The sequence below is a fragment of the Rhamphochromis longiceps genome, linkage group LG12, assembly GCF_057381845.1.
Source record: "Rhamphochromis longiceps isolate RC_006_pf linkage group LG12, R_longiceps_female_GT1.1, whole genome shotgun sequence".
Lineage (NCBI taxonomy): Eukaryota > Metazoa > Chordata > Actinopteri > Cichliformes > Cichlidae > Rhamphochromis > Rhamphochromis longiceps.
Genome location: NC_140568.1, coordinates 5236250 through 5248699, shown reverse-complemented (window position 1 = coordinate 5248699; position 12450 = coordinate 5236250). Strand labels below are relative to the sequence as shown.

Genomic DNA, 12450 nt, shown 5'->3' with positions numbered 1-12450 from the left:
CATTCTCTGATTGCTCCCTCTGTGTATTTAAGCCCTTTGTTCACCCTGTGCGATTTCCCACATTCTATACTGTGTGTTAGGTCAGTAGCCTGCCTGCCTGTGTAGTTTATTTGTATTTTCAGTTTGGTTACTTTTGATGTTCGGCAATAAAGCTGTTTTGAGTGCACTTTTACCTACTGGAATCTGCACTGGTGGAGTCCACCATTCCTGCCTGCCGCACACAGTACATTGCAGAAGACTGCGACTACACAATGGGCCCAGCAGCACTTGGCCCCTCTGAGGAGCTTCAGGAGGATTTAATTCATGCTGTGGATGTTTTGTGTTAGTAGCGGCTGGAGAGCTCTGGGCGGGAAAATTGGCACACCGTGGCTGATTGGCTGAAGTGACTGATTGACTGAAGTGACAGCCTCCCCTGGCTGTTGCACTCACTCTATCCGCTGATCTTGGATTTCCTCCACAACAACTCAACTTTATCCTCTGCTTGAGACTGTTTCCCAACCCACATCAGCTGTGGCTGCGGCCCCTGGTATTAAACCCATTGTGAGTAATACCATTTTACTTTCCAGAGAAACTCCTCAGCATGACAGCTCTGTGATTTCTCAGCCTAAACGTGACCATACGATCATCACCATTAACACTTAATAACACTGTCAAACCAGAGACTGTCTTTTTGTCCAAAAAAAAACAAAGAAATCAGCAGTCACAGAAAAACCAGTTTTCCTTCTGCTCCTTTTGAGCCTGGACTTGTCAACCATCAGTTTGAAGACACAAAGACCATTTCTTCTGAGCATTCTCCTCTGAGTCTCTGTGCTCCTAGTCCCAAGACAACTGTGATACAGCCTCCACCTACATAAGTGTGTAGGTGACAAGGAAGCATAGTCTTAAACAGAATCCCCAGTTACACCACCAACCTGATCACGTGTCAACCACTCTGCGACACACCTGCCAGGGAAACTCAAACTCTGATAATTGGCCATTCTTTTCTGAGACAAGTTTTTGAGTTGAGTTTGAGTTTGGTAATTTATTTCAAACATGTGAACAATATACAGGTACATTTAAAAAAGAAAATAAGAGAGAGAAAAAATACTATACAAAATACATACAAAAAAACGTTCTGATTAATTTACATGTTGAAAGGGAGTGGGAAAAAGTAAACACTTATTTAATCCCACCCCTTTGCCATAAATTATCAGTTAATATTTAGTCAGCTTCCTTACTGATATAATTTGTAATAAAAATAGTGAACAGATTTCTGATATACTATGTACTATAATATCACAGCATGATTTTGTTTTTGTTTTTTTGTTTTTTTAACTAGAGACATTCACTTAATTTCAATATTTTCTTTTTCTTTATAGTTCGAGAAGATCTAGAGACAAGAGGGAGAGCTATAGGTTAAAGTACCCTTGGGTAAGAAACTGACACTGAACCCAAGTTGCTTCAGTGCATCCATTGGAGTGTGAGTTTGTTTCAATGTCAAATAAGAGTGCCTTATGATTATGTGTGACTGGCTGAACAAAATTCATAGTAGAAAGCATTTTGAATGCTCAAACCGATTATAAAGGCATTATATAATTAGCTGTCTACATGCCTGCAACCAATGGGAGGGAAGCCAGAGTGCCTTGAGATAACCAGCACAAGAACAGAGACAGACAGTTACCAAAGGAGGAAATATAATACACCTTGTTGTTTTAGTAAAGCACAACACCCCACCCCCGATAAATATCTTCTCTTTTACTTTGGTATGAAAAACATTGTCTGAGGGCTCAAAAGATGCCAGAGAAGAATGAGGATATCCTTGAAGATATTTTTGTTCCTTTCAACACTTGGTTTCATGCTTAAACCCATGTGAGGCATCCAAATGTAGTCGTTTCATTCCGTGAATAACAGGCAAAGTTTCCTCATAGCAAGAGACAGAAAGTGAATGCAGTTTATACATAGTAGCTCACTTATTTCCTGGTGAAACTTGTTAGATGAGTTCTTGGTACATTTGAAGCATTCAGTGAACTCACAGTAGCTTCAGTGTTCACACAAACACACTTTAACATCACAGCTATTTAAAATGTTCTTTTCATTTTTTTCCAAGTGTTTTTCGATGTAGTGCATTTGAATCCCACCCCACCTTGAACCCATCTGTCACCACACACCTCACCACTGTCTCTCTGTCCTCATACATGTCCTGGACCACCCTCACATAATTCTCGGCCACTCCTAAATACCTCGTGCAATACCACAGTTACTCTCTCAGCATCCTATCATCTGCGTTTTCTGATCCACAAACACTTCTGACCTTCTCTATACTTTATCAATATTCTGAAAGCAAATATCACATCTTTGATTATTATCTTAGTGTTCGCTCTCTCTGTGGAAGAGTATCACTTCCTGTTCCAACACACAGTGGTGTTTTTGTGTAGCTTTTCTGCAGTAGCAATATAATTGAAAAACCTCTAGATAACTTCTTATTTCATAGTGTAATCTCCATGTGCTTCATCCGAAGTACACTCTCTGTGTAGTCACTCCCTAATTTATAGCCAAAGTAAACATTTACTCTGTCTTTACTGTTTCGCTAGACTAACTTAGCTTGTAACTGAGCCCATGCTGCTAGCAGTATGGCCTCTTGACCTGTCCCTCCTGCACTTTCCTGCTCAGTGTGTCAGATGTTTAGATACTCCTCAGCCCGCTATAGCAGTAGTGATACTTGTAATAAATGTAGCCTATTTGCAGCTCTGGGGGCCAGGATTACTGAATTGGAGACTTGGCTTCGCATCCTTGAAAATACCATAGCTAGCCAGGCCCCGTAGCTGGTGCAGCTGAAAGTAGCGTAGGCCCCACTAGCTCTCCCTCAGCAGTCTCCGAACAGCCGGGGAAAGAGGCTGGCTGGGTGATGGTGAAACGGAAGCATAGTCTTAAACAGAAGCCCAAGGTACACCACCAACCTGATCATGTGTCAAACCGTTTTGCCCCACTCAGCGACACACCCGCCAGGGATCAAACTCTGATAATTGGCCATTCTGCTCTGAGACAAGTGAAGCCCGAGACAAGAGGTAGAGCTATAGGCTAAAGTTCCCTTGGGTAAGAAACTGATACTGAACCCAAATTCCTTCAGTGCATCCATTGGAGTGTGAGTTTGTTTCAATGTCAAATAAGAGTGCCTTATGTTTATGTGTGACTGGCTGAACAAAACTCATAGTAGAAAGCACTTTGAATGCTCAAATTGATTATAAAGGCATTATATAAGTAGCTGTCTACTTGCCTGCAACCAATGGGAGGGAAGCCAGAGTGCCTTGAGAGAACCAGCACAACAACAGAGACAGACAGTTACCAAAGGAAGAAATATAATACACCTTGTTGTTTTAGTAAAGCACAACACCCCACCCCCGATAAATATCTTCTCTTTTACTTTGGTATGAAAAACATTGTCTGAGGGCTCAAAAGATGCCAGAGAAGAATGAGGATATCCTTGAAGACATTTTTGTTCTTGTTTGATGTCTCACAGTCCTTTCAACACTCGGTTTCATGCTTAAACCCATGTGAGGCATCCAAATTAGTCATTTCATATCAGGAATAATAGGCTATGTTTCCTCATAGCAAGAAACAGAAAGCAAATGCAGTCCATACATGGTAGCTCACTTATTTCCTGGTGAAACTTGTTAGATGAGTTCACAGACGAGTTCACAGTAGTTTCAGTGTTCACACAAACACACTTTAACATCACAGCTATTTAAAATGTTCTTTTCAACTTTTTCTTGTGTTTACATGTACTTCATCTGAACCATACCCCACCTTGAATCCATCTGTCACCACACACCTCACCACTGTCTCTCTGTCCTCAAAAATGTCCTGGACCACCCTCACATAATTCTCGGACACTCCTGATTACCTCATGCAATATCACAGTTACTCTCTCAGCACCCTGTCATCTGCTTTTTCTGATCAACAAATACACAGTCAAGCAACTTTTGACTTTCTCTATAATTTATCAATACTCTCAAAGCAAATATCACATCTTTGATCATGATCTTGGTGTTTGTTCTCTCTGTGGAAGAGTATCACTTCCTGTTCCCAGACACTGCTGTTTTTGTGTAGCTTTTCTGCATAGCAATGTAATTAAAAACCTCTAGATAACTTCTTCTTTAATAGTGTAATCTCCACATGGTTCATCCAAAGCACACTCTCTGTGCACTCACTCCATAATTTATAGAAAAAGTTTATAGCCAAAGTATTCACTCACTCTGTCTTTACTGCTTCGCTACACTAGCTTAGCTTGTCAATTGTCTTCCAGGGGCCAGTGCAGGGGAAATTGAGGGAAAACTGCTTGCTAAGGGTAAACGTAAATTCAGTAAAATTATAATTATATATATATATATATATATATATATATAAAACACCCAGCACGCCCCTGCGGGCGGTTTATCCTTCAAGCTCGGGTCCTCTACCAGAGGCCTGGGAGCTTGAGGGTCCTGCGCAGTATCTTAGCTGTTCCCAGGACTGCGCTCTTCTGGACAGAGATCTCCGATGTTATTCCCGGGATCTGCTGGAGCCACTCGCCTAGCTTGGGAGTCACCGCACCTAGTGCTCCGATTACCACGGGGACCACCGTTACCTTCACCCTCCACATCCTCTCGAGCTCTTCTCTGAGCCCTTGGTATTTCTCCAGCTTCTCGTGTTCCTTCTTCCTGATATTGCTGTCATTCGGAACCGCTACATCGATCACTACGGCCGTCTTCTTCTGTTTGTCTACCACCACTATGTCCGGTTGGTTAGCCACCACCATTTTGTCCGTCTGTATCTGGAAGTCCCACAGGATCTTAGCTCGGTCATTCTCCACCACCCTTGGGGGCATCTCCCATTTTGACCTCGGGACTTCTAGGTTATACTCGGCACAGATGTTCCTGTACACTATGCCGGCCACTTGGTTATGGCGTTCCATGTATGCCTTGCCTGCTAGCATCTTGCACCCTGCTGTTATGTGCTGGATTGTCTCTGGGGCATCTTTACACAGCCTGCACCTGGGGTCTTGCCTGGTGTGATAGACCCCAGCCTCTATGGATCTTGTACTCAGAGCTTGTTCTTGTGCTGCCATGATTAGTGCCTCTGTGCTGTCTTTCAGTCCAGCTTTGTCCAGCCACTGGTAGGATTTCTGGATATCAGCCACCTCCTCTATCTGCCGGTGGTACATACCGTGCAGGGGCCTGTCCTTCCATGATGGTTCCTCGTCTCCCTCCTCTTTCTTGGGTTTCTGCTGCCTGAGGTATTCACTGAGCACTCGGTCAGTTGGGGCCATCTTCCCAATGTATTCTTGGATGTTCCTTGTCTCATCCTGGACTGTGGTGCTGACACTCACCAGTCCCCGGCCCCCTTCCTTCCGCTTAGCGTACAGCCTCAGGGTGCTGGACTTGGGGTGAAACCCTCCATGCATGGTCAGGAGCTTTCTTGTCTTTATGTCAGTGGCTTCTATCTCCTCCTTTGGCCAGCCTATTACCCCAGCAGGGTACCTGATCACGGGCAGGGCGTATGTGTTGATGGCCCGGATCTTGTTCTTACCATTCAGCTGACTCCTCAGGACTTGCCTGACCCTCTGCAGGTACTTGGTGGTTGCAGCCTTTCTAGCGGCCTCTTCATGGTTCCCATTTGCCTGCGGGATCCCCAGGTACTTGTAACTGTCCTCTATGTCTGCAATGTTGCCTTCTGGTAGTTCAATCCCCTCAGTTCTGACTACCTTCCCTCTCTTTGTTACCATCCGACTACACTTTTCCAGTCCGAACGACATTCCAATGTCATTGCTGTATAGCCTGGTAGTGTGGATCAGTGAATCGATGTCTCGTTCACTCTTGGCATACAGCTTGATGTCATCCATGTACAGGAGGTGGCTGACAACTGCTCCGTTCCATAGTCGGTATCCGTAGCCAGTCTTGTTAATGATCTCACTGAGGGGGTTCAGGCCTATGCAGAACAGCAGTGGGGACAGAGCATCTCCTTGGTAGATCCCGCACTTGATGGTAACTTGTGCTATGGGCTTGGAGTTGGCCTCTAGTGTTGTACGCCACATCCCCATTGAGTTCCTGATGAAGGCTCTTAGGGTCCCATTGATCTTGTACAATTCTAGGCATTCCAGTATCCAGCTGTGGGGCATTGAGTCATAGGCCTTCTTGTAATCAATCCAGGCAGTGCACAGGTTGGTCAGTCTGGTCTTGCAGTCTCGGCTGATTGTTCTGTCTACCAGTAGCTGGTGTTTTGCACCTCTGGTATTCTTGCCAATTCCTTTCTGTGTCCCGCTCATGTATTGACCCATGTGCCTGTTCATCTTAGCCGATATGATGCCTGACAGGAGCTTCCATGTAGTACTGAGGCAGGTTATTGGTCGGTAGTTGGAGGGGACCGGTCCCTTCTTGGGGTCCTTGGGGATCAGGACCGTCCGGCCTTCGGTTAGCCATTCCGGGTGTCTCTCGTTAACTAGCAGCTGGTTCATTTGTGCTGCCAGACGCTCGTGGAGTGCAGTCAGCTTCTTCAGCCAGTAGGCGTGAACCATGTCGGGCCCTGGTGCTGTCCAACTCTTCATACTGGAGACCCTTTCTTGGATATCTGCCACTGTGATGGTTACTGGACCCTGTTCAGGGAGGTCGCTGTGGTCTGCCCTCAGATCCACTAGCCACTGAGCATTGCCGTTATGGGTTGCGTCCTTCTCCCATATGCTCTTCCAGTATTGCTCCGTCTCCAGCCTTGGTGGTGCTGTTCTCTTATTGTTCCCTTGCCACTGAGAGTACACCTTTGCTGGTTCTGTGGAGAACAGCTGGTTTATTCTCCTGCCTTCTATCTCTCTGGTGTACCTCCTCAAGCGGCTGGCCAAGGCTGTGAGTCTTTGCTTGGCAGTTTCCAAGGCCTCAGGTATGGACAGCTTGCTGTATTTCTTAGGCACCTTATTTGTCGCACCTTTCTGCAACTCTGTTAGTTGGCTAACCTCCCTCCGTGCTACTTTGATCTTGCCCTCTAGCCTCCTTCTCCATGGAGGGTACTGCCCCTTGTGGCTGTTCAACTTGTAGCCAAGCATCTCACTGATCACTGCTGCCGTATTGTAGATCAGCTTGTTAGTGTCGGTAATCGTGGTTGTAGGTATTGCCCGTAGTGCTGCATTAACATCATCTAGCAGACCTTCTGAGGGTACTTCACGTAATCTTGGTAACCGGCTACGGGGGATCCAGGTTTCAAGCTTGGCCATGATCCTATTTTTCAGGTCAGTTCCTCTCGCACTCAACGATCCTTCTTCTATCGCACTTGGGGCTATGTACCCAATCTCGGGTGGGGGTGATGATATCTCCCCCCTGACCTGGCGTCCTGACTCCTCCTTGCCGTAGCATTTGTGTTGTACCTCGTCAATCTCTAGCTGTGAGAGCAGTCCCTTCTTTCGAATGTTGGAACACTGAGCTACTAGTTGTTTCGCCGTCATTGTGGATGTTGGGTATCGAAGAATCCATAGGTCCCTCATCCTATTCATGTAGCCCCTTCCGCCGGGGTTACTTGCGTAGTAGCATTCCAACAACGCCCTGTTTTCGTCCCTTGCCCACCGATGCCTTCTTGTTCCAGTAGCCCACTTTTCGTCAGGGTGCCCTGGTTCCTCAACACCTGACGCGGACCTTGTTGATCCGGGCGACGTCCGAGCCGGCATGCCTTCATATTTATCTGTCTCGCTCATGTCTGCGGTAGGCTTGCTTAGCATAGGGGGTCTAGCCTTAGGACCCTTACTGGATACAGACGCCCCAGGCAGGAATCGAACTTGCGATCCTCTGTTCCAAAGGCGTGTAGTTTAACCACTACGCTATCCAGCTGCATATATATATATATATATATATATATATATATACAGTGTTGGGGAGTAACGAAATACATGTACATGTACATGTACCACATTACGTATTTAAAATACAAAATATGAGTAACTGTATTCTGTTACAGTTACCGTTTAAAAAGGTGGTATTTAGAATACAGTTACTTTGTTGAAATAAATGGATTACACGGTGGTATTTTCCTGTTTCATATTGTGGCGGGTTTTGTTTAACAGCTACGTTCTGTTTTTCCAGGCGGCAGCGTTACGGTTGCCATGGTTAAATGGTGACGCTCTCTCTCTGCGTGTTTCCTGGGTGAGAGAGCGCCTTTTTGTTGTTGTTGTTGTTGTGCTAAGCTAATAGGCAGAATGCTACAGGTATAGCTCTAAAGAATGTAGCATCATAGGCAGTGTAGCCCGTGCTGCAGGGAGAACAAAGGGAAGTGGCGGCCTAGAGGGAAGCGAGCCCGCGTCAGGAACAGACTGAGAGCTCGTGCACACCGCACACCTCTGCCTAGCATCCTGCTCGCCAACGTCCAGTCACTGGAGAACAAGCTTGATGACCTCAGGGCCAGGATAAAGTTCCAGAGAGACATTCGGGACTGCAATCTCCTCTGCTTCACCGAGACATGGCTGAACCCAGCGGTGCCGGACCACGCCATCCAGCCGGCCGAGTTCTTCTCGGTTCACCGCATGGACAGGACACGGGACTCGGGGAAGTCAAGGGGAGGCGGCGTGTGTTTAATGGTGAACAACAACTGGTGCAACAGTGCGAACGTTGTTCCTCTCACACGCTCCTGCACACCAAATCTGGAACTACTGTCCATCATGTGTCGTCCTTTTTATCTACCTCAGGAATTTACATCGGTCATTATAAGTGCCGTTTATATTCCACCACAAGCGGACACGGTCACCGCCTTATGCGAGCTGCATGAGGCACTCACACAGCACCAGACACAACACCGGGACGCTGCGCTTATTGTGACGGGGGACTTTAATAGCGCCAACCTCAAACGCGCAGCGCCGAACTTTTATCAACACATCACCTGCCCCACCAGAGGTGAAAGAACACTGGACCACTGCTACACTACGGTCAAGGATGGCTACAAGGCACAATCCCGCCCTCCGTTTGGCAAATCTGATCACGCCGCCATCTTCCTCATGCCAAAATATAAACAAAGGCTGAAACAGGAAGTTCCGGTTCAGAGGAAGGTCGCGCGCTGGACGGATCAATCAGTGGCCGCGTTACAGGACGCACTCGATGACGCAGACTGGGGCATGTTCAGAAACAGCTCCGATGATGATGTCAACGTGTTTACGGAAGCGGATGTGGGATTCATCGGGAAACTAGCGGATGATACCGTGGAGACAAAGACTATCACAACGTTTCCCAACCAGAAGCCGTGGGTGGATAAAACCATCCGCGACGCTCTGAGATCCCGCACCGCTGCCTACAACACGGGACTCACGACGGGGGACATGGACCCGTACAAAGCCGCGTCATATAATGTGCGGAGGGCGGTAAAAGAGGCGAAGCAGCACTATGGGAGGAAACTAGAGTCACAACTCCAACAGAGTGAGCCTGTGGCGGGGACTAAGGACAATAACGGACTATAAAGCACCAACAACCGGTATGACGAACGCGGCCGTGTCTCTGGCAGACGAGCTGAACACTTTCTATGCTCGCTTCGAGGCTGCAGCTAAGGACTCCAACGATGCTAATGCTAGCGGCGCTAACGGCTGCAGACAGGAAGATACTGCCAGCACCGGAAACGTGCTCGTCATCTCCGAGCATGAAGTAAGGAGAGCCTTCAAGAGAGTGAACACCAGGAAAGCAGCAGGACCAGACGGCATCCCAGGTCGTATCCTAAGAGACTGCGCATACCAGCTAGCTCCTGTGTTCACTGAGATATTCAACATCTCTTTATCTCAGTCGGTCATCCCCACATGCTTCAAAGAGTCCATCATTGTTCGTGTCCCGAAGAAACCCCACCCTGCTTCTCTCAATGACTATCGCCCTGTAGCCCTCACCTCAGTAGTGATGAAGTGCTTTGAACGCCTGGTCAGAGACTTCATCATTTCTTCACTACCAGACACACTGGACCCACTACAGTTCGCTTACCGTCCAAATCGTTCCACAGACGATGCCATCTCTCATCTCCTCCACACATCACTCACTCACTTGGACACTAGAAGGGGGAATTATGTTAAAATGCTCTTCATAGACTACAGCTCTGCATTTAACACCATAATTCCCTCCACACTCACCACCAAGCTGGAGCATCTGGGACTCAGCTCATCTATGTGTCAGTGGATCTCCAACTTCCTAACTGGCAGACCACAGGCAGTAAGGATGGGCGGACATGTCTCAGCCTCCACCACTCTCAGCACTGGAGCCCCCCAGGGGTGTGTTCTGATCCCCCTGCTGTACTCTCTGTACACATATGACTGCGTGGCCACTACCAGCTCCACCACCATCATCAAGTTTGCTGACGACACCGTCGTGGTGGGCCTGATCTCTGATAACAACGAGACGGCCTACCTGAAGGAGATTAGGAATCTGGAGAACTGGTGCCAGAGGAACAACCTCCTTCTAAACGTCAGTAAGACAAAGGAGCTGATAGTGGACTTCAGCACTAAGCAGGAGAGGAACTACCAGACCCCCGTCATCAACGAGTGCCCAGTGGAGAGAGTGGACAGCTTCAAATACCTCGGAGTTCACATCACGCAGGACCTGTCATGGTCCTGTCACATCAACTCCGTGGTGAAAAAGGCCCGTCAGCGTCTCTACCACCTCAGACGCTTGAGAGACTTCCAACTGCCCTCCAAGGTGCTCAGGAACTTTTACTTGTGCACCATAGAGAGCATCCTGACGGGAAACATCTTAACCTGGTTCGGGAACAGCACCATGCAGGACAGACGAGCTCTACAGAGGGTTGTGCGGTCAGCTGAGCGCACCATCCGCTCCAGGCTCCCTGACCTGCACTCAATCTACAGCAGGCGGTGCTGGACCAAGGCCAGGAAGATGGTGAAGGACTTCAGCCATCCCAACAACAGACTGTTCTCTCTGTTGAGGTCAGGAAAGCGATTCCACTCCCTGAAGACCAACACAGAGAGACTGAGGAGGAGCTTCTTCCAGCAGGCGATATGGTCTCTCAATCACAATCACACCACCACACAGTCCTGACCCACACATATGGTTCTTACACACACACTGGACATTCTGGACATTGTTTTCACTTCATCACTTAAATCACTGCTGCTGTTATTGTGTATATATTTATTTATACTTCTTGTGTATTTTGTTCATACATTCTTATATAGTTCTATATTGTGTATTTTGTTGTACAGTTATTTTATTTTCAATTTAATTTATATATTTTATCTTATTCTTTCCCAGTGTGTTGTACAGTTATTTCATTTTTAACCTTAATTTATATTTTATTCCTTCCTAGTTAAATTTACCCTTTTTAATTTTTCATATTTAATTCCTATCTTATTCATAGCCTTTTCCTTTTTTGTTTTCTTTAGGTCACGAGCAGTTGTCCAAGCATTTCACTACATATCGTACTGTGTATGACTGTGTACGTGACAAATAAAAATTTGAATTTGAATTTGAATTTGAATGGACTGCCATACACGTTTCATGTCTGTGAGCGAGGGAGGGAGTTGTCATCCAGCAAAAACGGGAGCTGGAAGCATGTAAATATAATAATAACCACTGCAGCCAAGAAGAGTGCCTGACGAGCCCAGTTTTAAGTAAGCTATTAAGACTCGACTGTACACTGTCTTCGTGTTTTCTTCCGAAACAATAAGTTCCGTTGGAGCAGCCTTTCAATGCTTCTCTCTGTCTCTCGCTAGCAAAGTTGACCCAGACAACAAAGTAAAGCTAGTTTTCAGCTACGAGCCCGACACGAACCCGACGTATTAGCCAGAGGTCCCTTTACTATGGTTCGGAGCCGCGGACCTTCAGTAACAGTAATAAATCACACAGCAATAGTACATTCACGTAGTTGTAAACAGCATGATAATATATTAAGTAATCCAAAGTATTCCGAATACGTTACTCTCATCGAGTAACATAACGGAATACGTTACAGAATACATTTTGGGGCATGTATTCTGTAATCTGTAATGGAATACATTTTAAAAGTAACCTTCGCAACATTGTATGTATGTATGTATATATATATATATATATATATATATATATATATATATATATATATATATATATATATAATTATTATTATTATAATCCATATTGGCATTAATGACACCCAGTTACGTAAATCGTAGGTCAATGCAATCAATATTGAATCGGTTTGTAACGTTACCAAAGCAATGTGGGACTCTTTAGTTTTCTCTGATCCCCTCCCCAATCAGACCAGGAGTGACATTTCGCCGCATGTTTTTCTTAAATTGCTGGCTGTCTGAATGGTGTCCAAAAACGATGTGGGCTTCATTGATAATTGGGAAACTTTCTGGAGGAAACCTGGTCTTGTTAGGAGAGACGGCATTCATCCCACTTTGGATGGAGCATCTCTCTAGAAATATGGACCAATTTATTAAACCCCCCAAAATGTGACTATGCAGAATTGGGACCAGGAAGCAGAGTTACAGTCTTACAC

General features: G+C 46.1%; 1 pseudogene; it reads left to right on the top strand.

Annotated features, from left to right (window-relative positions):
• The first annotated feature begins 2606 nt into the window (after positions 1–2606).
• LOC146656671 (uncharacterized) overlaps positions 2607–12450 on the top strand; it is a 128640-nt pseudogene continuing 118796 nt past the window's right edge.